A 24,969-nucleotide genomic window follows, 5' to 3' on the forward strand; every position below is an offset into this window, starting at 1 on the left:
TCTTGAAGCTAGATTGGAGAAGAAAACTTCATTCCAACAGTTTAGAGGCACACCAAATAAAGGCATTTCTCAAAACACTAAAGGATTATCCCAATCCAAGAAAACAAGCATCAACCAATTGAACCAGAAATTAATATCCAAAGCTTTCTCTTCTAGAGCTTTCATCTTCTTATATTTCTTCAAAAAAAAACTAAACATGCGTTTATGGCATAACCCCAACTCGCCACTTTTGCATTTAAACCATCATTGTGTAATGCTTTCTGAATTACTTCCACATCGTAGGGTTGTTTATGAATACAAGTCAAAGACCTCTCTATCCATCATCAATCCTCCACAGGGATGAAGACATATAAAGGCTTCTTCATTACAACCCCACCATTCATCATTCTATTATGAGCACCTATCGATAACCTTCTATTCCCCACCAGCTTATTGCGATACGACCTCCCATCATGGAACTTGTCAAACAACGTAACTTTACCTTCAAAGCTATTTGTTTGAGGCTCAACCCATTTCTTAACCTCTTTACCTTCTGAACCAGTCAGATTCTTCCTGCTTACCGATTTTTGATACTTCGCCACCCTGACCGAAACTCTCTTCCCATCGATCATCACATTATCAACCTTTACTACTGCTTGCATAAGATCCTCCTGACTCTCAAAAGTGAACGAAAGAAAAAGTTGAATCTATGTACTTCGGTCTCTTGTTAACCATGGGAATACAAACCTTAACAACCTTGCCATGAAGATTGAAGCGCTCCCACAAAGCTCTCCTAGTGACTCTTCTACTCAAATTATCAACAAAAGCAAACCAAGGGGCTCTAGTAGGGAGAGAACCTTGCCCTGACTTTTTGTTTTCCATTTTTTTATTGCCCACCTTGAATAAAAAAAAACTAAAACTAGATCAGACCAGATTAGAACACGCGTGATACACCTACTGTGCATGTATGTTTAGATTACAAGTTTGCTATGGAAGAAAGTAAAACCCTAAACAAAAATAGCTAAAATCATTCTTCCACAAAACCTGTATTGATCCATGTTTATGTCATGAATTCAAACTTTTTTGAATAAAAGGAAGATGCATGTTGCTATCAATCTTTTGATTGCCCCTTTCATTTGAAGCACTTACGAGTTCAAGTGCGAGTTTCTTTGCTGGTACTGGGATTAATGCATGATTTTATGTTAAGGGAGGTGAATTTAATTTCATATTTGGGGATGACAAGAAGACTGACTAATTAAATGCTAGAATTTGATTTCATACTTTGTATGAATCTTTCAATAGTTTTACCACTCAGCTAACCAACTGCAGAAAAGGTTGCAGCAAGGCACTAGTAATGAATATGAGAGGCAACAAGAAAAAGGAATGACGTATGAAAAAAATAAGTTGTTGTTTCAGTCTTTGTTTTTCATTTAGTTGTTGTTTCAGTCTTTGTTTTTCATTTTGTTGTTGTTTCAGTCTTTGTTTTTCATTTAGTTTTAGTTTCAGTTTCAGTGTATGGCATTCATTATTTTGTCTTGTTGAATATGATATCCATTATCCTCCCACCGCAGCCATGCATGTCAACAACTATTGAGTACTTTAACTGCATGTATTATCCAAGATTGTACTTAACATTATGCAAACGTTTCCACCACCCAAGGAAAGAGTTGATTGATTATCAAAATATCAAACAATCCTCACAATGCACTAAACATTACCAAAGTTGAAACTAACCCATCTTCTGATCTAAGCACTTGCACTTGTTAATTCTTTGGCTGTGGTCTCTATCACCTTTTTCTGTGGCTGCAGGCACCCATAAAATGGTTAAGCTCTAACATTATTTTTCAAAATCAATGAAAATACATTACTAATTGAATTTATGTTACACAAGAATCATCGTCAAAATATGAAAAATATTGAAAACTAAAAAAAACGATTCCTATAACAGTTCACCGAAGGACAAATTGACCAGTCTCGATGTTCACTGAGGTACTGATCACCATGCTTTAGTTTTACCTATTTGCTAATTTTCCACCAAATAAGAATCTGCTTTTTTGCAACTACGTTTGCTGAAGCAAAAAGGGATATGTTTACAGCATGTGCAGGTGGAAAAAGTGAATCCTAAGTTATGGATGTCTGTTAATTAATGAAGATGTTTATTATGAAGGTCCAGGACAATTGGACTATTGGGATTCAGGAGGACAAGTGACTAACAATGCTAAACGAATCAGAGGCCCCCGATTTTGTAAAATTGTTGCAATGGAAATTAAGAAATGACCCACACACCATTAACACCAAAAGCAAAAGCTTAAAATAAACGAACTACGACTGATATATGTTTAGCCTCCTAAATCCTACGAACCAACTCTTCATATCAAAAGCTATTAAAAAGTACAAATTACATTATAAAGTCGATCAAAACTTACCGCTTCTAACTCTTCTTCATGCTTTGGAATGAAAGCAGTGTCAACTTTTCCATTTCTGAAGTCCTGTTAACCGTATCATGTTCATTTTGATTAAATAACAATGAATATCAGCATAATTTTCACAAACTAAACATCACATCCCACACTCAAAAGATAGCAACACCAACCTCAATATCAATAATGAGTTTATGGTATTCAATTGTTGTAGGAACCCCTGAAACGTATTGTATGGATTAGGAGATTACATGAGGGGTAGACTTTCTTCAAAATAAAATTAGACTGAACAGAAGAAAATGGAGAAACTCCTTTGGAACATGCATATTCAACATGCAACGCTTCAGAATATACTTTTTCTTGATAAAAAAAGGCTTTACTGGACAAAAGAAAACCAGGCAATTCCTTTGGCACAAGCATATGGGGTTACATCATGCATGTAGAACCAAGACAATGTGTTGGTAGCTATTAATTCAAACTGGTGTACAGAGTTACTTTTTTCTGGTTAAAGGTTTCTTCTCCCATAGTCCAAAGGAACCTCACATGTGAATGTTTAAAAGAACTGACTAAGAAAAAGAAAAGTAAATAATATAAATAGTACAGCATAGCAAACAAAGTCCAAACTCTTGGTCAATAATTAGTACCTGTAATTACAGTGTCATCAAGAGCCCTTTTCAAGCGCTCAATTTCTTTTCCCTTGTTGGAGCCCATACGATAAGCTGAATCAGAGTAACAGAAGAACAATTTCAAAGCTAAAATTCTCATTTCAGAGAAGCAGCCCATAAATTATAAAAGGTACATACAAAATAAATGCAACAACACTTTGCAACATGAATCTTTTTTCTTTTTGGTATAACGCAACATGAATCAGAACATGCATGCAGTTCTACATGAAACTTTGCTTCATGTTTTGCCATGTTAAAAATTACCTTGGCAAAGTTCAAAACTCAATGCAGTTTATTGTATGCACCTTGAAAAAAACAATTTATGATATTCTTAATACACTGAAGGAAAAGGTTATAGCATTCTCTTCTCTTCCAAAATAAACATTCTTGGACCCTTAAGGACTTCTCATCAAACAGTTCATAAATGCATAATCTTATAAATAATAAACATGCATAGTTTAAGAAATTATTACAAACCTTTCCAAGTAATGAATCATAGCTTGGAGGAACAACATAATCAGAATAAACATGGCTATCCATTCGAACAAATGGGCCTCCAGATGGCAAGTAGTATGTTATTCTCCCTGTCATTCAGAAAGCACAGGAGGATTTTACATTATTGAAATATTATACCAAGCCTTCCATTTCCTTCCTATGCTTTCGTTTGTTTGAAAGCCGCAACCAAGGGAAGAAATTGAGGAAAATTGAGCTTAAAATTAAAAAAAAAAGGTTAAAAGAAACTATATATTCTATAGTGTAAATCGTGAAACTTACACCTAAAAAAGGTTGCAAAAACAAAAAGATCATATGCAAGCTTGAATGATTATAGTATAGACTAACAAGGCAAAGTTTTTAAATAAAAAGGTGCCGCGTATAAGATAGTAGTTGTTATCATTAGGTAGATAATTGGGGAAGTAGTGTAACCCTTCAGACCGATGCGGGTGACCAGATCCGATCCGGGGTGCCACATTATGGCCACCGGAGCGACCCACTGTAAAAATCTCGGAAAAATTTAAAATTTTTATTAAAACATGTAAAATCATAAAACAATTTATAACTACAAATGTAAAATTTACCAATATTCAGAAATAAAACAGATTCCAGACTCAGATATAAAAACAAAATACAACCTACATGCCCCCTAAACACATACACTGTACTCCGCAAGCAATGCCGACAGAACTCCCTTACCGATGTCGATAGTTGCACTGGTTCAAACCTTTTAACCTGAAATAGTGAGTAACAGAATGAGCTTTGGAAAGCTCAGAAATATAGTACTACCACGTAGATAACTGATAAGAATATGTTTCCTTATTGATTCAGACATCTACAGTCCTTTATGCTGAGCTGAGGTCCCACTGATAATTCAGGTAGTAAAAGATAGTAAACTTTTAGCTGAGAGGAAATGTTTTCGGATGACTGAGTTCAGGATATCAGAACAGGGTGTCTAGTGTGTTCCGAAAAAACCAATGAAAAGGTACATATCTTTTTTTTAAATAGTAGCAGTTTAAAATGTATTTTTCAAAAACCATATTAATCTCTTCAACAGAACGCCATATGCAGTTCCCCAGAACTTCATAACCTAAAGGAGCACCTTGGGGCCTGAGAGCTTACCAAAAAAAATTCTCGGGGTCGTAGAGCCTACCCAAGGGTCGCCTTAGGTCCATAAGGAATTACCAGTCAGTTCAAGGAATTACCAGCAACGACTGAACCTTCCAGAGATAGGAATTACCAATCGGTGATAAACCTATACAAGGAATAACTAGCAGTGACTGAACCAGCCAGAGTCTTCAGTCATACTAGAGTCCCAGAGTACCTCATATAAAAATAATTTCATTTAGTAAACAGAGATATAAAAAATCAGAGTAGAGCTCGGAATAGAAATCAGATAAAACATACATGTAATCAGGGAAACACACTAGAGGTTGCAGATATTATTCGGAGGTACTTGATAATCTTATCGACAGGGAAACACGGATCTTCAGTATACCGATATAATGTCGGAAATTAAAATCACTATCAAAAGAGTTCATTAGTTGAGGAAATCATCAGTTATTCAGAACGTGATTTATCAGGATCATAAAGTATTCAGATATTTTTCGGCGGCACTATGTAATCAGAAAGGTATTCAGAATAATAAGCAATAGAGTTACTTGTGTTTTCAGATATAACAGGAGTGATTCCATTATTCAGGAAATCAGAGACGTTTTGGGCATTAAGTTCTTTCAGAATTCTTAGTGTTTTGATCTAATAAGGGAGAAATGAAGATTCAGGGAATTTACAATTTGTGTCGATCTATCGAAATATCAAATTAACTTGAACTAAACAATCCTAGCACTGATACCTATCAACCGATCAAACTGTCGCACTTCAAGGGTATTCACTCTTTAATACAAACAACTCTTGTCGAATTGATCATCTTCAGAGTCATCGCTGAATTGATCTTAAGGAGACAAACAAACATTAACTCATTCCATGACTTGGGCTTACCTTAGGTCATTTACTCTCCAATGGCATTTTGGTCATTTTCAGTTCAAGGGTATTAAGTTATTTTCTTCAATTCAAACATATGCACCATTCTAGTAATTTATTTATCAGGTTTTGTCTAAAAATCAGAATTTCTAAATATTTCGCCATCTTAGGATTAGAAATCAGTTATCCATATTTTCTAAGCAAAATTAGCATTTTCTATGCACATCAGTAGTTTCATCAGATCAATATGTCTTTTAGAGTTATTTTCCAACTTTCAGGGACAATTCTTGTCTTTTTACAACATAAGGGTATTTTCATAATTTTACCCCATAAGAGTATTTTCGTAATTTTACCTAACTGAAGTATTGTTATAATTTCTCATCCAAGTACCTTCGGTATTTAACTTTTAATGAGATAAATTAGAATTTACAGATCCAAGGTTGGATTACTTTACCACTTAATCACAAAACTTATAATATCATTCTAACGGTCCCCCAATTTCTTATTCGAGTCATCTGAGCCATATTTAGTTACCGAATTTGACCATATTCAGATCGAATTTATATATAAATTACTATACAGCTAAGACCAAACATATTCATCCATGTATTTACCAATTCCAACATGTTCCATAAAGCATGCATAAGGTAGCAATGTATTACCTCAGTTTTTGTGCCATACCGATCGACCATTTAAACTCCATTCGATCACCCTCAACTTGAATTCAACGTCCAATAATTCCTCAGATACACTACAACAAAAATTTCATCAGAAACAGAGCTTAATTGTGAAAAACAAATCGAATCAGGTGGTTAATCAGTGAAAAAAAGCTTATCAAGTTCGAATTTGGTGAAACGGACCTAAAAACAGACTCAGGACGTCAAAAAACATCAGAATAGATGTACTAAAAAAATCAACGATCGGTCAATGGCGTTCAACAACCAACACCTGGTCAACTGTCAACGACTCAATCAACAACTCACCTAGTCGGCTCGACGGCTCGATTCGGCTCAACCGACTCGATCAAGACCGGTTCAGCCATTCAGCACACTACCAGGCTGGCAGACGACGCCCACGCGCAGGAAGAGGTGCGTGCGGCTACTCCGGTCGTCGGAAGGCGACAGAAATTTCTAGATTGCTAGATATCTGGCTTGGGAGTCACATGAAAGTGTTATTTTTCAATGAAATATAACACATTGCTAAATTTTAAAAATTACGAATTTCTCCAACAGTGGCCAACATGTGACGACGATGGAGCTCGATGGCATAATGATTTCGGTAAGGTTTTGAGCGCACGGTGACGGTGAGTCCAATGATGCAGACGATGAGGTGATCGGACGGGTTGATCGAACGGAATTGATAGAAAACATGCAACGGTCAGGTTAAAAATGATGAAGCTTCACGTCGAGTTTTATGGTGAATGACACCAATTCACTATGAGATAGGGGTCAAATTTTGTTCACCTTTTGATGGTGAGTCTATTTGTGGTCTAAGGGTGATGAACAGTGGCAGGACGACGATGGATTGAGGCGGTAAATATGTCCGATGGAGATGATGAATATGGGGTTTAGGGATTCAAGGTTTAGTTTGAGGGAATCAGATTGCTCGAGGTAGGGGTTAAAATTTTCACTAGGTAATAAAAATGGGTAAATTCGTGTTCAAGTCCCTGGATTTTCTTGTAACTTCCTAAAAGGCCTATAAATTATGAAATCTTATATTTTGGTCCCCAATTTCCCTTTGTTACTACCTTAATTCGATACTTTAAAATTAATAAAGTTTAGCACCCAAATTGAGGTGTGACAATTCTCCCCTCCTTAAATGAATTTCGTCCTCAAAATTCACTCAATTCACAGAAATTTAGAATTGAAGCTTCTATCAGTTCTTCCATTTCTTGAAGTAGCTTTTACAGAAGTGTTGGTCCTCTGTTAATCCTTAACCAGCTGAGTATACATTCTCGACAGAACTCTCCCTTATTCCAATAAAAGAATCAGAACAAAATTATCCTTGTGAATCAATTCGACTTTGGCTACGAGGATAGGTTTATAGAGCAGTAACATATCCCAATTTCATTTATAGAGTCGGTTCAAAATTTCTCGGATAAGTAACTCTCACACTACTCGTGAGGTACTTTATAGAATTTAGCAATGTTATTGGTATTTCTTTATGCATAGATCGAGCCCTAACAGATAGAAAACTTAGGTTAGCTCATTACAGAGAGGGACTCGATCTTGGAGTTTCCTGTTTAAAGAGTATGATCATAATTTAGGGGCATGTCTAGACCAGACATCTTTTGACTGTCGACAGACTAGTCTATCTAGAAAAATTTGACACAACCTAGGCTCTAATACCACTAAATGTAACCCCCACAGACCAATGCAGGTGACCCGATCCGATTCGGGGTGTCACATTAGGGCCACCGGAGCGATCCACTGTAAAAATCTCTGAAAAAATTTAAAATTTATATTAAAACAAGTAAAATCATAAAACAATTTATAAAACTAAAGTAAAATTTACCAATATTCATAAATAAAACAGATTACAGACTCAGATGTAAAAACAAAATACAACCTACATGCCCCCTAAATACATACACCGTACTCCGCAAGCAAAGCCGGTGGAACTCCCTTACCGATGTCGATAGTTGCACTGGTTCAATCATTTTAACCTAAAATAGTGAGTAACAGTGTGAGTTTTGGAAAGCTCAGTAACACAGTACTACCAAATGATGCTGAAATGCATGCAGATAACCGATAAGTATATGTTTCCTTATTGATTCAGACATCTACAAACTTTTATGCTAAGCCGAGGTCCCACTGATAATTCAGGTAGTAAAAGATAGTAAACTTTCAGTTCAGAGGAAATATTTTCAATGACTGAGTTTAGAAGATCATAACAGGGTGTCTAGTGTGTTCCCAAAAAACTAGTGAAAATGTACAAATATTTTTTAAACAGTAGAAGTTTCAAAAGTATTTTTCAAAAACCATACTAATCCCTCCAACCGAACGCCATATGTAGCTCCCCAAAACTACTTAACCTAAGGGAGCACATTGGGGCTTGAGAGCCTACCCAAGAAAGATTCTCGGGGCTACAGAGCCTACCCAAGGGTTGCTTTAGGTCCATAAGGAATTACCAGCACTGATTGAACTTGCCAGAGATATGAATTACCAATCGGTGTTGAACCTATACAAGAAATTACCAGCAACGACTGAACCTGCCAGAGTCGTCAGTCATACTAGAGTCCCAGAGTACCCGGTATAAAAATAATTTTAATCAGTAAACAGAGATATAAAAAATCAGAGTAGAGGTTAGAACAGAAATAAGAGAATACATACATGTAATCAGGGAAATATACTAGAGGTTCCAGATATTATTCAGAGGTACTTGATAATCTTATCGAAAGGGAAGCATAGATCTTTAGTATACCAATATAATGCCAGAAATTAGAATCACTATCGAAAGAGTTCATTAGTTGACAAAATCATTAGTTATTCAGAACGTGATTTATCAGGATCATAAAGTATTTAGATATTTTTCAGAGGCACTATGTAATCAGGAAGGTATTCAAAATCCTAAGCAATAGAGTTACTTGTGTTTTCAGATATAACATGAGTGATTCCATTATTCAGAAAATCAGAAACATTTTGGGCAATATGTTCTTTAAGAATTCTTAGTGATTTGAGCTGCTAAGGGAGAAACAAAGATTCAAGGCATTTACGATTTGTGTCGATCTATCAAAATATCAAATTAACTTGAACACAATCCTATCACTTATACCTGTCAACCGGTTAAATCGTTGCACTTCAAGGGCATTCACTCTTTAATACAGACAACTCTTGTCGGATTGATCATCTTTAGAATCATTGCTGAATGGATCTTAAGGAGACGAACATATATTCAGTCATTCCATGACTTGGGGTTACCTTAGGTCATTTACTCTCCAAGGGCATTTTGGTCATTTTATAGTTCAAGGGTATTCAGATATTTTCTTCGATTCAAACATATGCACTATTCTAGTAATTTATTTATCAGGTGATTTTGTCCAAAAAACACAATTTCTAAATCTTTCGCCATATTGGGGTTAGAAATTAGTTATCCAGATTTTCTAAGAAAAAACTAGCATTTTCTATGTACATCAGTAGTTTCATCGGATCAATATGTCTTTTCAAAGTTATTTTCCAACTTCCAGGGATAATTCTTATCTTTTTACAACGTAAGGGTATTTTCTTAATTTTACCCCATAAGGGTATTTTCATAATTTTACCTTATCGAAGTATTGTCATAATTTCTCATCCAAGTACCTTTGGCAATTTATCTTTTAATGAGATAAATTAGAATTTACAGATCCAGGGTTTGATTTCTTAACCACTTAATCACAAGACTTGTAATTTAATTCTATCGATCCTCCAATTTCTTATACGAGTCATCTAAGCCATATTCAATTACCGAATTTTTACAGTACTCGGATCGAGTTTATAAATAATTTACTATACAGATGAGACCAAACATATTCATCCATGTATTTACCAATTCCAACATGTTTCATAAAGCATGCATAAGGTAGTAATGTATTACCTCGGTTTCTGTTCCATACCGATCGCTCATTTAAACTCCATTTGATCTCCCTCAACTTGAATTCAACATCCAATAATTCCTCAGATTCACAACAACAAAAATTTCATCAGAAACAGAGCTTAATTACGAAAAACGGATCGAATCTGTTGGTTAATAAGTGAAAAACAGCTTATTGGGTTCGAATTTGGCGAAACGAAACTAAAAAACGGACTCAGGACGTCGAAAAACATTAGATTAGGTGTACCTAGAAAAAGTCAATGGTCGTTCAACAACCAACGCCTGGTTAACAGTCAATGACTCAGTGAACGGCTCACCCAGGCGACTTGGCTGGCTCAGGCGACTAGGTCCAAACCGGTCCAGTCTGTTAGCACACTCCCAGGCTAACAGACGAAGCCCACGCGCAGGGAGAGCCGCGAGCGATAGCTTCGATCATTAGACGGCGACGAAAATTTCCAGAGTGCAAAATCTCTGGCTTGGGAGTCACGTGCAAGTGTTATTTTTCAATGAAATATAACATATTGCATAATTTTAAAACGTACGAAATTCTCCAACGGTGACCGGCGAGTGACTACAACATATCAACAATGACACGACAATTTCGGTCGGGTTTTGAGCACACGGTGACGGTGAGTCCAATGGTGCAGGCAATGAGGTAAACAAATGGGTTGATCGACCGAAATCGACAGAAAGCATGATACGGTCGGGATAAAAACAATGAAGCTTCACATCGAGTATTACGGTGAACGGCGTCGATTCACGATGAGATAGGGGTCGCGTTTTGTTCACCATTCGACGGTGAGTCTATTAGTGATGTCAGAGCGACGAACGGTGGCCAGATGACGACGAATTGATTCGGTAAAGGTGGCCAACAGAGATGATGAATTTGGGGGGAAAATCAGATTGCTCGGGGGAGGGGTTAAATTTTTCAGTGGGTAATAAAAATGGGTAAATTTGGGTTCAAGTCCCTGGATTTTACTGTAACTTCCTAGAAGGCCTATAAATTCGGAAATCTTGCATTTTGGTCCCCAATTTCCCAATGTTACTACCTTAATTCGATATTTTAAAATTAATAAATTTTAACCCCTAAATTGGGGTGTGACAAGTAGTCGTTCAGTGCAGTAGTCTCCTCAAGCTAGAGCGTCTACGTGTAGAAGCAAAGAAAAAAGTTTTTGGAACAGAGAAGAAACTGAATTCTCTGTATTTTCTCACTTGCCAAAAGGAACTAATGAAATCTGAATAAAATTCTTGCTGGAAAAGAACTCCTAATGTAAATAAAACAGCAGCTGTCACTCTTCCTTGTAACAGATAGTCTCCTATATATTTATATTAGAACATTATGTACAAAGGACTAATATATCGATAAAATACTTAGTGTAGCAATTTTAAAAAAAGAGCCTACTGCAACAATAATTGTCACATAAACAGAAATAAATAAATGCATACCTGGTCCAGGTCTAAACCCTTTAAAAGCATCTTCTGCATTGATACGACATTCGATAGAATGCCCTCTGAGCACAATATCTTCCTGAAAATCATAATTTATGAGTAGTTGAATACACTGTGTTCTGTGCTCCAAAGAATTTCACTTTAACTTTTCATTTCAATACCTGTTTGTACCGCAGTTTTTCTCCCATAGCTACACGAATTTGTTCTTCAATCAACAGAGGAAATCATTTCAGTTACAGGATGCTCCACCTGAGTTTAATTGATAAAATAGAACATTTAGCAGCATTCCTAATTAATCCGCTAATAGGTAACTATTGAATCAGAGTACCCAGTCCTTATTCAACTTGGATTTGAGTGTTCATTTCCATGAAGTAGAAGGAACCTCTTTCATCCAAAAGGATCTCAACAGTTCCTACACCAATGTAACCAATAGATACTGCTGCAGCCACTGCTGCATCACTCATGGCCTTCCGCAACTCAGGAGTCAGTGGTGGAGAAGGAGCCTCTTCAAGAAGTTTTTGGCTACGTCTCTGTATATAGGTCGCATTCAACAACATTTCATGTAAGCTAGTTATCTGTTCTTTAAATTAAGGGGAAAGAGAGATAAAAAAAATAGAGAACATTGTGCAGCCAGAAGTTCAGTTAAAGTTTAGCGCATTCCATCTTGCAGCAAAGATTTGAGAAATAGCCCCTACCCTAGCTGCCTTTGTAAGCATATTTGCTCCTAATAGAAAGATGCAATATCTTGAGGCTATTATCACTAGTAAGATGCTTTAATTACCAATCCAAATTGGCGACGACCTGTTTAAGTACCATAGTTGATGAAACCATGAAAAGTTAAACTTATTTGTTTTCATGTGTACCTAAAATAATAAAACTAAAGAATTTCTTTTAAAAACTTTAACTATTTTCCTCTCGAGGGTCAGATTCAATTTATGCAGCCCACCCAAGCGTTAGCTTGTCAAGCTTAGCTTATTTTTGGAGTTTCTAGAAGGACAGTTTTCCCTGAGTTCAAATTGGCAATTTAGGCTCCATTTAGCTGTTATTTTGACTACTTATGTTTATATACAAATACTATAAGAGAAGATCATGTTTGTTAAAAACAAGCAAGAGGTTAAAGTGAAACGCCGATTTAAACATCAATTGTTGATTCCATATTTGGGAAGGAAAAAATAACTTTATCACATGCTTGGAGTTTGCTGTTTCTAAATGTGTACAGCAGTGTCTTAACCATGTTTTCACCATATCCATTTTTTATACCTGTCCTAGCAATTTTCAACAAGTATTCTATCGAGTCCATACCGCACATGTTGAAAACTTGCACACTCTTCTGATAAAAAAGTGCCTATACTGCATAGTGTAGCTTTCATAAGCGAGTCGTTGAATCGCATATGTTTTAGTGAAACTTTGGAGTAGGAATCCAATATCTAGTAGATTTAGTCCCCTAGAACCATAACAATTGAAATGAATATATTTCAAGATGATTTTAACAAGTTAAATTATGAGTATTTTAGTTTATTAAGGAATGGATACCAAAAATCACTCGTTTTCATTCAAAGAAAAATCACATGCGCTTTTTTTTACGAGTATCAAACCTAATTCTTGACCAATAGTACCGGTCAATTTCCACAAGCCAAAACCCTATATTAACCAATAAATCTTAGGGTAAATCACACGTTTAGTACCTAAACTATTACTTTTGTTCCATTTTGGTACCCAAACCTTTTTTAAACCATATATAATGTTTTGTTTATGTTTCAATTTTGTACTCCGCTGTTAAAAAATTAACAGAATTGCTGACGCAACATTCTTTTTATTTTTTCAATGATGACATGGCATTACCATATGGTGACACATCAACATCACCATTAAGTTTTTAACAGCGGGTACCGAAATGAAACCTAAAATAAGCGTTAGGTATGGTTTTGAAAATAAATATGGTTTGGGTACCAAAATGGAACAAAAGTAATAGTTTAGGTACTAAACATATAATTTACCCTAAATCTTAATGACTAATATTATTGCTGCCCAAAATTTCAAGCAAACCTACTTCCTTCAGTTCCAGCAATCTTTTGAGATAAGTTTCAATTGTTACAAACCTGATTTGGTTCCTAAACCTTATCCATATTCCTATAATAACTACAAGTCTTAAGATCCCTAGTGTTCTAACCCTATTCCACCATACACATGGGTAAGCAAAACTTTTTCAAATGTTTTTACAAATAATTCGGAATGTAGAAGCATTAAAAGAAAATCTAGAGTAGCTAAAGATGGGTTTTCCTTGCTATAGAACTTCAGCCTTCATGTTTAGTCACTTTTTTTCTCTCTTTTCCCAAGGTTAAAATTGATTTCTTTATGAATTGGTTTCGAAAACAAGATGTAGCGAAGTTGTGGACTAAGCATGGCAATAATACCTGGATGCTGCAGTCTCGCTCACCAAAGTGTACAACATTACCATATTTATCTGCAAGAACCTGCAAGATCATACTATATAGGAAAAGAAAATTACAAACTTACATGTGGTCTATACTCTATAATAGAGAGCATATGAAGTAAAGGACACTATGGCTTAAACACAGGTCAGTAAGCAATGCATGCCACAAATCTTCTGACAGGTGAAGCCAACAATGGAGGCTAAGGAACACATAATGTATCATCGTTGACTATATAGTCTTACAAATTATATGATGTTACCAAGAAAATATTCTAGCTACTAAGGAAAACTACATTAGAAAGCTCTCCAGATTTACAATCTTAAGAGTGATGCAAGCCAATGAAGAGGAGGGAACTTATGCAAGCACAGACAATTACCTGGAACTCGATGTGCGTTGGATTTTGAATGTACTTCTCCAAATAAACTCAATCGTTTCCAAATGCAGCTGCAGCTTCACTTTTGGCTTGCTGTAATGTGTAGAAATTAAATTAAAATCAAGTGCAAATACACTTCAGTTAGATAATGCATGCTCCAATCTTTTTGAAGAACTTTAATTTATATAGCCAAGAGATCTAACTAGAATTCTAGAGTATATATAAAAAAATAAAATGAAAATTTTCTCACATTTCAAAATGCTAAAAACTGGAAGGAATTGTCTAGTAGACCAACGAAACACTCCTGAGAAAACTGCAGTGCCCTCAGGCTAGTAAACAAAAGTTGGCACTAACCCAAGTCTTCTGTTTAAAATCAAATAAGGAAAAGGATGTATTCCATAATTACATCAGTTATGCACTGCCTCAGGAGGTGAGTAAAATGAGAATCTGACTATTGATTACCTAAATTAAATAAAACTGACTTCGAAAGGGAGATATGTAGAATAATTGGGGCAACTCGTATTTGAAGTAATACCTGCAGTAACTTCACAAATTCATCAGGCTCTTTTGCAAAGACGCATTCCACGCCCTCCACCACCGGCAGTTCCCTTGAATATAAAATAGAATAAAAAAGAAATTAAAAAAGGTTTCAAGGCCAAGACAGATTTCAATGCACTTTCAGAAACAACGGTACCCTCTTGACATTCAAAATCATATTTCGTAGCTGCCTTTTGATGGTAGTGCCAAAAAGGAATAAAAGATTTTTGCCACATCCTTTAACAAAGAATCACATTGAACCACTACAATTACTGGAGCAGTAAAATTAACACCCATAATGTTCAAAGGCAACCAATAGGAGGTTTTTTGCAATGGCTTTTGAGAAGTACAGACAGAGAAAAAGAAAGGTTTATGAACTCTATGCTAGGACACTACTAAAAAATCAAAATATTTTATTTAAAAAATGAAATGATCCATCATTATTAGTCGTGGCTCCACTTTACATGGATGTCTTCTTTTCCTATTTTAGGCTTTTAGGTTGCTTTTCCAGTCGGTGTGCATTTCTGCTAGATTTGTTTCCTTTTGAATGCTTAAATCTTGGAACAAACCAAAAAGAATGAAAAATTAAACAAAACTTTCTAAACGAAGTATAAGTCGAATAGCTAGAAAAGGGGCACCAAATTCGCATGTGCAGCCAGTAAGTTGTACTGACAATATAAAACATAAAATGATTGCTGGGGAGCAAAATAATCACCTTGATCATCACAGGAAAGCCAATCTCATGGGCAATCTTGATCGCTTCCTCTGTACTCTTTAAAAAAAGAAAGTTAACCAAGGAACTACAAACTGACTAAAAATACTATGCTTGAGCTGCATAAAAGAACATTGACCCAAAATATAATACCTGTAACAATCCGTCACTTCCTGGAACAGTAGGAACACCCGCATTCTTCATTGTTTCTCTGGCCGTTGATTTGTCGCCCATAACACGAATACTGTCAGGCTGCCAAAGCATAGGCAGAATTCTTTCTTTTGATTTAGGGCTGAGGATGGGCTAAAACCGAACAAATGAGCTAAAAGAATAACATCAGTGTTTAGTTTAAAATCCATCAAACTTATCATACACTTGCCCATTCAGAATGCTGATGAGAATCCTGAATGCATTATTATAAGCAAAGATAATTAAAAAAAAAGATCTGACTACAGTAAACAAGTCTTGGTGAGAAAATTTCTAGTGACCACAAGAAGTAGCAGACATAGCTCACAAATTGTCAAGTCATCTGCTCGCCAAATAGATCATTTATTTTGCGATGACGAATTGAAACTAAAAACTGAAAGCAAACAATTCCAACTAAGAAAGACTAAAATAACTGCAGAAAATGCAGTAAAAATACTGCATAATGTAGAATTCTGAAGTAGAATACTCTTTCACTTGTATTTTATTGATTAGTAGAGAGGTATATATATATATACAACTCTAATCATGCTAAACTAGGTAACATATATTACATTAAAGGTAATTAGTCTAATAATCAGCCTAACAATTAGCCTAAGAATCTATAACACTCCCCCTCAAGTTGGATCATAGATATTGGATAAGAACACTCACCGAATAAGCAATATCAGGACGCGTTATAGTAAGATAATTTAATTTTCCAATTAGTCTTCTGTACCTTTTAGGATCATCAAATAATTCACCTTCTTTAGATAATTGTAGATTGGGGAATAACGAAGTACTACAAGATTTAGCACCCAACTTTCTTGACTTCGAAAATAGATCAAGCACATTTTTGCTTTGGGATAGGAAGATTCCTCTTTTACTTTTGTTCACCTCAACTCTCAAAAAATATTTCAACATCCCTAGATCTTTGGTATGGAACTGAGTATGGAGAAAAGACTTCAGAGATGTAATTCTGCTAGAATCAATTCCAGTGATTACAATATCATCTACATACACAACCCATAGGATAAAGCCCTCATCAAACTTTCTAAAGAAAACACAATGGCCTGACTTATTTTTTTTACATCCTGAACTTCTCAATAGCCTAACTAATATTCCTAAACCACGCTCGAGGACTTTGTTTCAAGCCGTATAGAGACTTCTTCAAACGACATATTTTCCCATACTCCCCTTGAGCAACAAAACTAGGTGGTTGCAAGTGAGATGAATAATCTGACAGAAACAAGTTTAGCAGCAGGAGAAAACGTATCATAATAATCCACTTCATAAGTCTGAGCATACCCTTTTACAACAAGTTGAGCTTTCAATCGATTAATAGAGCCATCAGGAATGAACTTAATAGTAAACACCCATTTGTACCCAATATCTTGTTTACAGTAGGTAAAGGTACCAAAGTCCACATACCATTGTCCTCTAGAGCCTTCATTTCCTTAAGCATAGTTGAACGTCATCCTTGGTCTTAAAAGGTGCGAGACGCAACCAGGCACTGAATATTGTGCTCGCCTGGGATGAGGCGAGGCGAGATACAAGAGGCACGCCTCTGAGCTTTAGGCACTGGGCGTTAGGCGCTGCCTTTGCTCCTTTCGAATTTTTTAAAGATATTAATAGGAAGTAGAACAAATTAAAGAAGAAATAAAAAGATAAAAAAAAATTATAGTTGTAAGAAAGGAAGAAGATGGCTGAAGAAGACTAGAAAACTCTTTCTTTTATCACATTTTCTCATTTCTTAACTCTAATATTTGACCTATTAACAAGCCCAACCCTATAACCCAAATTTATAGTCCAACTCTAATGTTTATTTATTTATAACAAACCATTATAACTTCTTCCACCCTTCGTCTTCTTTTAACCCAAAGTATATGTTTTTTTTAGAAATTTAGTTATTTAATAATACATAAATAATTTTAAAATAATAAAATATTAAATAAATATTAATTACTATATAAATTCTATTAAATATAAAAATTAATTTTATATAATAATTACAAATTTTAAATTGATATTAAAATAAATTTGTATCATTTAAAAATAAATGAAATAATAGTTTTAAATATTAAAAACATTAAGTATAAATCAATAACAATGTAGATTTTTGTGAAAGAGATTAAAATATGTTTATAAAATAAATAAAATAATAGTTTTAAATATTAAAAACTTTAAGTAAAAATTAATACACTGTAGACAAGTATTTTACGAGTTAATCGGTGAGTAATGAGTATAAATATACTCATACAATTAATTTATAAAATATTTAGCATAGACATGTTTATAATATTGTTTTAAGTATAAAATATGTTCCATAACTAATTTATAGGTTTTAGTATAAAAGTGCGCATCACCTATGAAAGGCGCAAAGCGTAGGGCTCCAGGGATCTTTTGCGCCTAGGTGCGCCTTATGCCTTTTAAAACCAAGACGTCATCCTGAATGAGCTAATGCTTCTTGAATAGTTTTAGGGATAGAATCAATATCCAAGAACGTAAGAAAAGCATGAGAAGAAGAGGGCAGACGATTCTATACAACAACATAAGAAATTAGGTATGTATATGTACGTTTACCTTTTCAAAGGGAAATAGAAAGATCAAGATCACCTATGGTAATCGGATCTGATGATCAATATTTAGCTCATTAGGACATGATTTTGGAACCCCTATAACTGGGTTAGAATTGTGCAGTTGTGGACGACGTGAGTAGGTGTTTTTAATGGGAGGCTCAACGAATGAATGTTGAACCAATGTAGAAGATGACGAATCCAAATTTGACGGGATATTATAAATTAATAAATCTCCCTTTTGATGCACAGGACCTGAAAAACAATGGAAATATGTTTGTTCTAAAAAAGTAACACCGAGAGACGCAAGATACCTACCCAGACTTGGACAATAATAGCGATACCCTTTTTGTACACGCGAATATTCTAAAGCACACATTTCAAGGACTTAGGATCAAGCTTTGTAACATGAGGACAAACATCCCGAACAAAACAAGTAGAACAAAAATTTTCTGGTGAGACGAAAAACATATTTTTATTAGGGAACAAAGTATGGAAAGATGTTTTACCTATCAAAATAGAAAAATACATACGATTGATGAGAAGATGAGAAAACAAGCGGTTGACACTACATTAGTCCCGTAATATTTGAACATGTGTACCAAACTGAGTTTGAATTTCAACACAGAAAGAAGAAAAATGAGTAAACAATTCAAAATGAAATTTCATCAAGTAAAGCCATATCAGTCTAGAAAAATTACTAACAAAGGTGACAAAGTACCGAAAACCAGGTTTAGATATAACTAGACTAGGATCCTAAACATCAAAATAGACTAACTCAAATGGGACAGAGGCACGTTTATTGACTCGAGGGTGTGAACTAAGATGATGATGCTTAGCAAACTGACAAGATTTGCAATCGAAAGACGTTAAGTTAGAAAATTGAGGACAAAGTTTCTTTAAAGAAGGGTGTAAGGGATTACCTAAACAACAATGTTCTTCAAAAGGAGTGACAGTTCCAGTGCAAGCAACATTTTCTGGTTCTTTGGTATTGAGGATATGGAGAACATCAGACTCATGTCCTTTACCAATAATCTTCTTCACCAAGAGATCCTGAAACAAATAATAACCGAGGAAAAATGAGACAAGACAGTTAAGGCTACGCATAAGTTTACTAACTGATATAAATTAAAAGATAACTATGTTAAGCTCAATAAAGATGACAAAGGAATATACGGAGTAGGACTCGTAGTGTCGAAGCCAATAACATTGGATTTGGAACCATCGGCTAAAGTAATAAGAGTGATAGAATAAGATTTAAAGTGAGAAAGAAGATCGGGGTTACTTGTCATGTGGTTTGTTGCACCAGAGTTAATGACCCATTTTGATAAAGCGGAAAGAAGACATATATTGGGTTTACCTGACTCGACAAGGCTAAAAATGAGAATAAACGATTGTTTCATAGTTTCTCGAAGACAAAGGAACTTGGCATACTCATCCGCAAATATTGTAACAACTGTTGAAGAAATTGCAATATTATTTTTATCAGCTATAAGTGCAGAAAACACACAACCCACAAAAGAAGCAAAAACAACAACTAAACAGTACTTAAAAAAATAGACGACATCCAACCCAAAATGGAAAATGATCCAGAGGTACGGGTTAGCGGCAGGGTGTGGTATGAAACACCCAAAGACAATGATGGAAGGAATCAACGTCAAAAAAGGTAAGCCAAGCGCCAATACATGACGAAGTGACGAAACCTTGTGGTGGCGCATGAGCTTCACGCGCTGGGAATCTGGCGATTGGCAAATCGGTCTATCAGGACACAATGAACCTCCTGGTGTTGGTAGTGTCGAGAGAATGACCTCCAAAAGTCACTGATGAAAAATGACAAAAAAACTCCTTTCTTTTGATACCCAAACAACCCCCAGAAATATAAATTCTCAAACTCTTAAATATTTTAACACATATGATACCATATAGCGTTTTGAAGTAGAATACTTTTCACTTGTTTTTTATTAATTAGTAGAGACTGGTATATATACAACTTTAATCATGCTAAACTAGGTGACATATATTACATTAAAGGTAATTAGTCTAATAATCAACCTAATAAATAGCCTAAGAATCTGTAACACAGAAAATTCAGATTCTAGATAAAACATCAAAAGCGAACATTCAGGATAGGCAAACGACAAAAAAAGAAATGCATTCTCTTTTAAGTGGATCTATGAACTGCACAAAAAATTACGTAACTAAAATATAGAGTAATTGAAATATATGCTGAGAGAAAATTTTGCTTTTCTACTCTCAGTATCCATTACAAGCATCTAAAAACACTTTTGTTTTGAGGTAGCTCATATTAACCGATGGTTATGACACCATAAGATGCAATATGATTATGAAAACTGAATTCAACAGCCTGAATAGAAAGCACAGGTTACAACTCTATATATCAACATGTTATCCACCATTACGGACATTCATTACTTTTAAGCAGGAAAATGCCATTCTCAATTACTCATTCAATTAATTAGAAAGAAAAAAAGCCTAGTTTTCCAATAATAAAATATTCTCACATAACTTGATAGTTGTGTACTTACATTAGGCCCAATAAAGTTGATCCTTTGATCTCGTCACATTTATAAAAAAACTGCGTTCTCGGTAAGGAAACCATATCCAGGATGAAGCATGGTACACTTACGATTAATTGCAGCAGATATGACATTTGGAATCAATAAATACCTGAACAAAATGCAGTCAAACATAATAATTATGCTGTTATCAGTATTCAAACTGAATAAATACACAAACCCTAAGCAAAAGAGCACGGCATTGGTATGCTTGTGATACAAAATGCCAAAACAAAGATAAAGACTGTAAAAGCAGACAACAAAATCAAGGCATGTGCATCAAATAGCAAGAACAAAGAGATAGCTTATATATGCTCAATAATATGCTTTATGGCCACTGGAAACATTCTAAAGATAATTTATACACTTGATTCTTCAAATCAAGACAACAAAATGCACTTCATGCATTTCTACAACCGGTCCTGTTTGGCCTCATGCACATCAAAATTCAATTGAAATCCAATGGAAGTTGAGCGTACAAATCTTAGAAGAAGCAGCGAAGGTTGTAAAATTTACCAGAATCAAAACTATCCTAAAATGATGAGAACATTCTGAATCATTAAATTGCCACATGCAAGTTATTTCCATTTAAATCTTCATACAACTTTCAGTAATTTTTCATGTATTATATTTACCTAAAACTTATCTAACATATATAATTTAAATCGGTACCTTTTTCGTGTACTTGTTGAAACTTATCTAATAGACATAATTTAAATCAGTATTTTCATCTTGGAAATTACTTTATTCCCATTCTCTCTTAATCTACATACTACAGATATCTAATTCAATGAACAAATAAATATTAAACAAGGAGAATCTAACATATGTAGCAAGTAAAAGGAAAAGTTTCGAAGCAAAATTTGATTTAAAAATTGATAGAAGCATATCAAGGAAACCATAGATGATCAAGAGATGACTACTTACAACTGACTGCTAGGTGCTTCGCCTATTCAAACTGATTCATCAGCCAACTTCACATGAAGTGCTATCCTTATCAATTGTTGAATGAACAGCAACACATGGTATTCCCATCTCATGAGCTGTTTGGATTACACGAACAATAATTTCTCCTATATTTGCTACCAAATTTTTCTCAGAATGGTGTAGATGCTCATTTTGTCCGAGGATTTCATGCCCAAAACTAATCACATGCAAGCCCAAAATCATTACAAATTGCAAAATCCAATGTTCCCAAGACCAACCGGTTGGAGGCCTAGATGCAGTCTAAATGTTTAGGGTTTAGGGAAACCCTAGCTGCCATCAACTCATATGAACCGTTGAATTCAATCAATGATACAACCGTTCATCTTCAGCCCGAGAAGACCAACCGTCCATATTCACACGTGGGCCGCACGCATGCCTCTCTAGATGCCTTACGCTCCCGTAGATCTGACCCACCCTGACACCATCACAACCATCCCTGCTATACCCGAACGTCCTCACAATCGTAGAGCCCACCTCTTTCTTGACAAAAGCATATGGCAGGATCCCTGTTGTAACAACCAAACAAGCGAGTTGTTGAGGGAGCCTCCTCTATTATGCAGGCTCCCCTCGACACATGCAAAACAAATCAGCAAAGAGAAAAACAAAAACAAAAGGGGGGAAATACATAAACGACCAACAAAATAAAAAGGAGAAGAGGAGCATTAGCAAGCGGGATAAAAAATGAAAGAAAAACCATCTTGTTTTCTATCGAGCGAGTATCAACCCAAAGGAAAAATCATACAAAGCACACCACACCCCGGCAAGAAAAAAACGAAAATGTCCCTCCCTTTTATGAACAACCAACGAACCAAAGAAAACCAAGGACAACGAAAAGAAAAGCGCTCACCTTTCTCGTAAGGAGGGGATCGTCGGTGTCTTCTGGAGTTAAACGCCGTTAAGTCACCAAAAACTTCTTTAACCTTTGGTCGAGAGCATCTTTGGGAGATTTGGGGAGTTTTATTTGATTTTTAAGGGTTGTCCTGTGATGGGGGGTTTGTTTTCAGGGTGAGCTTTCCACCGATTTGGCTCCTCATCGGAGCCCTAGGCGGCGGTGACCACAACAGTAGTATGGTTTAGCGAAGAAGATGGAAAGTAAGAGATTGGGGGAAGTGAGAGAGAAGAAAGAAGTGGTTGAAGGCAAAAATGGGGTTAGGATTAGTTTTTGCCATAAATAACATATATATGTGCAAGCAAAAACGACGTCATTTAGGAGGTCTAAGGCTACCCGTCTGCATATGGTTTATTTGGGCTATGGGTCAATGTTGTTTCTGTGTTAGTTTATTTTGGTCCCTGAATCAAAATTTTTAAATTTCTAAATTTATCCCTCATATTTCATGCGCTTTTCCTTTTAGTCCAATGAGTTATTACTAATTTCATGTTGTTTTTACATATGGAATATGATTTACCTGATTTTCATTTTCTCCCACGCTATGTGTCTATTTGTATTTTGTACTGTTTATACTTCTGGCCTGTCATTTCAAGAGCTTTCATTTTATTCCCCACATGCTATGAGTTTATTTTAATTGTGCTACCTGGAATATATGACTTTTTTTTTGCTTTATGACCTATGTTTGTTTAACCTACAGAATAAGTCCTTAAGCATGCTCTTTTTAAATTTGGTCACATGCTCTTTAAACCCATTTATTTTTTTTATTTCCAATTTTTACCCAAAATGTTATGATGTGCGCACATATATTTTGCTTGGTCTAAATAAAAATATTACTAATCACTTTAATATGCATGTAAGGGACAATTTATGGAACACATGACACCATTTTGGCATGATATGTATGACACCCTCATAATCATCACTCGACTCAAATAATTGGACTAAGGGTAATACCCTTTCATTTTAAGGTCTTCGTGGAGTTGTAATACCACAAATATCGAGTCAATGACTATATTGAAAAGATTTTAAATTTGGAGGATTAAATAGAATAAATGGTAAAGTATAATAAATGGTTTAGAAATTTTTTTAAGACCAATTAGTAAGAATGGAAGAATGAAAGGGCATTTTGGTCCTTTAGAGGGAAATAGATTTAAAATTCATTTTAATTAGGGTATTTAAGAAAGGGAAAAAGAGGAAAGTTGGAAAATAAACTAAGTCATATTCTCTTCCTCCTTCCATGTTGCCCGTGCTCTCCTCCATAGCCAAAGGTAAGACTTTATCTATCTAGTTTTTCCTTTCTTTTGGTTTGGTCTTAACACCTTAAGTAATATGAAAGCTTAAGGAAGGTTTAAAGAGGATTAAAACTAATAGATGGATGATTTATTTGAGATTGAAGAAAATGAATTTTTTAGTGATATGTTGAAACATGAGTTTTTATTGAGGTTTATAAGTATATTTGTCTTGTCAAATAAGTAAATAAAAGATTATGGGTTGTTCTTTGGAGAATTTAGATGTTATAAGAAGCTAATTGGAGGAAAGTTGGGTTAAGTGATGTTAAGATTAAGGTATTGTTTGAGGTAAAAGTAAGAGATTTAAACGAAATTTGGGTAAAAATCAAACTGAAAATGGAAAATCTAGGTAAGGGTATCAGTACTGGAAGAACAATACCGATACTATAGGTTTAAATTGGAAAAATTCGGTGAACATTATCGATACTCATGCAAGTAGTATCGATACTACTATGGGTATCGATACTGTGAGGAAGTTATCGATACTATGGATTCTAGAATGCAAAAATGGTATCGATACTTAAAGGGAGTATCGATATCATGGTAGGGGTACCGATACTATTGAGCCTAGAAAATTAAAATAGGAGGAATTCTGATAGAAATTGAATATAATAGTACTTTTAAGTATTACTAAAGGAATAAATGTTAGGAAGTATACTACAAATTGTATGGTATGTGTAATAATGGATTCTTGTGTAGATCATAACCAAGCTCCAGAGTCAAGCAAGAAAAAGGGAAAAGATAAAGTTGTTGAATAGTTGGGCATATCAGGTGAATGAATTTATTGTATTTATATGAAAAGAGAAAGACTCGCATTGAGTCAAACTCTATTTTATTTGATTTAATGTATGTTTTACA

At 35.1% G+C, this 24,969-nt stretch overlaps 1 long non-coding RNA gene across 1 annotated transcript; it reads right to left on the reverse strand.

The window, feature by feature from the left end:
- Positions 1–1,625: 1,625 nt before the first annotated feature.
- Positions 1,626–21,043, reverse strand: LOC120135547. Its single transcript, XR_005517262.1, has 14 exons — positions 20,917–21,043; positions 15,765–15,863; positions 15,615–15,671; positions 14,898–14,970; positions 14,366–14,455; positions 13,969–14,028; positions 11,899–12,084; positions 11,716–11,803; positions 11,552–11,633; positions 3,542–3,648; positions 3,044–3,118; positions 2,573–2,619; positions 2,406–2,468; positions 1,626–1,782 (listed from the first exon to the last, which is right to left on the reverse strand). It is a non-coding gene; the product is annotated as an uncharacterized LOC120135547 (long non-coding RNA).
- Positions 21,044–24,969: the final 3,926 nt, after the last annotated feature.

Source organism: Hibiscus syriacus, unplaced genomic scaffold (genome assembly GCF_006381635.1).
Source record: "Hibiscus syriacus cultivar Baekdansim isolate YM2019G1 unplaced genomic scaffold, ASM638163v2 tig00110610_pilon, whole genome shotgun sequence".
Lineage (NCBI taxonomy): Eukaryota > Viridiplantae > Streptophyta > Magnoliopsida > Malvales > Malvaceae > Hibiscus > Hibiscus syriacus.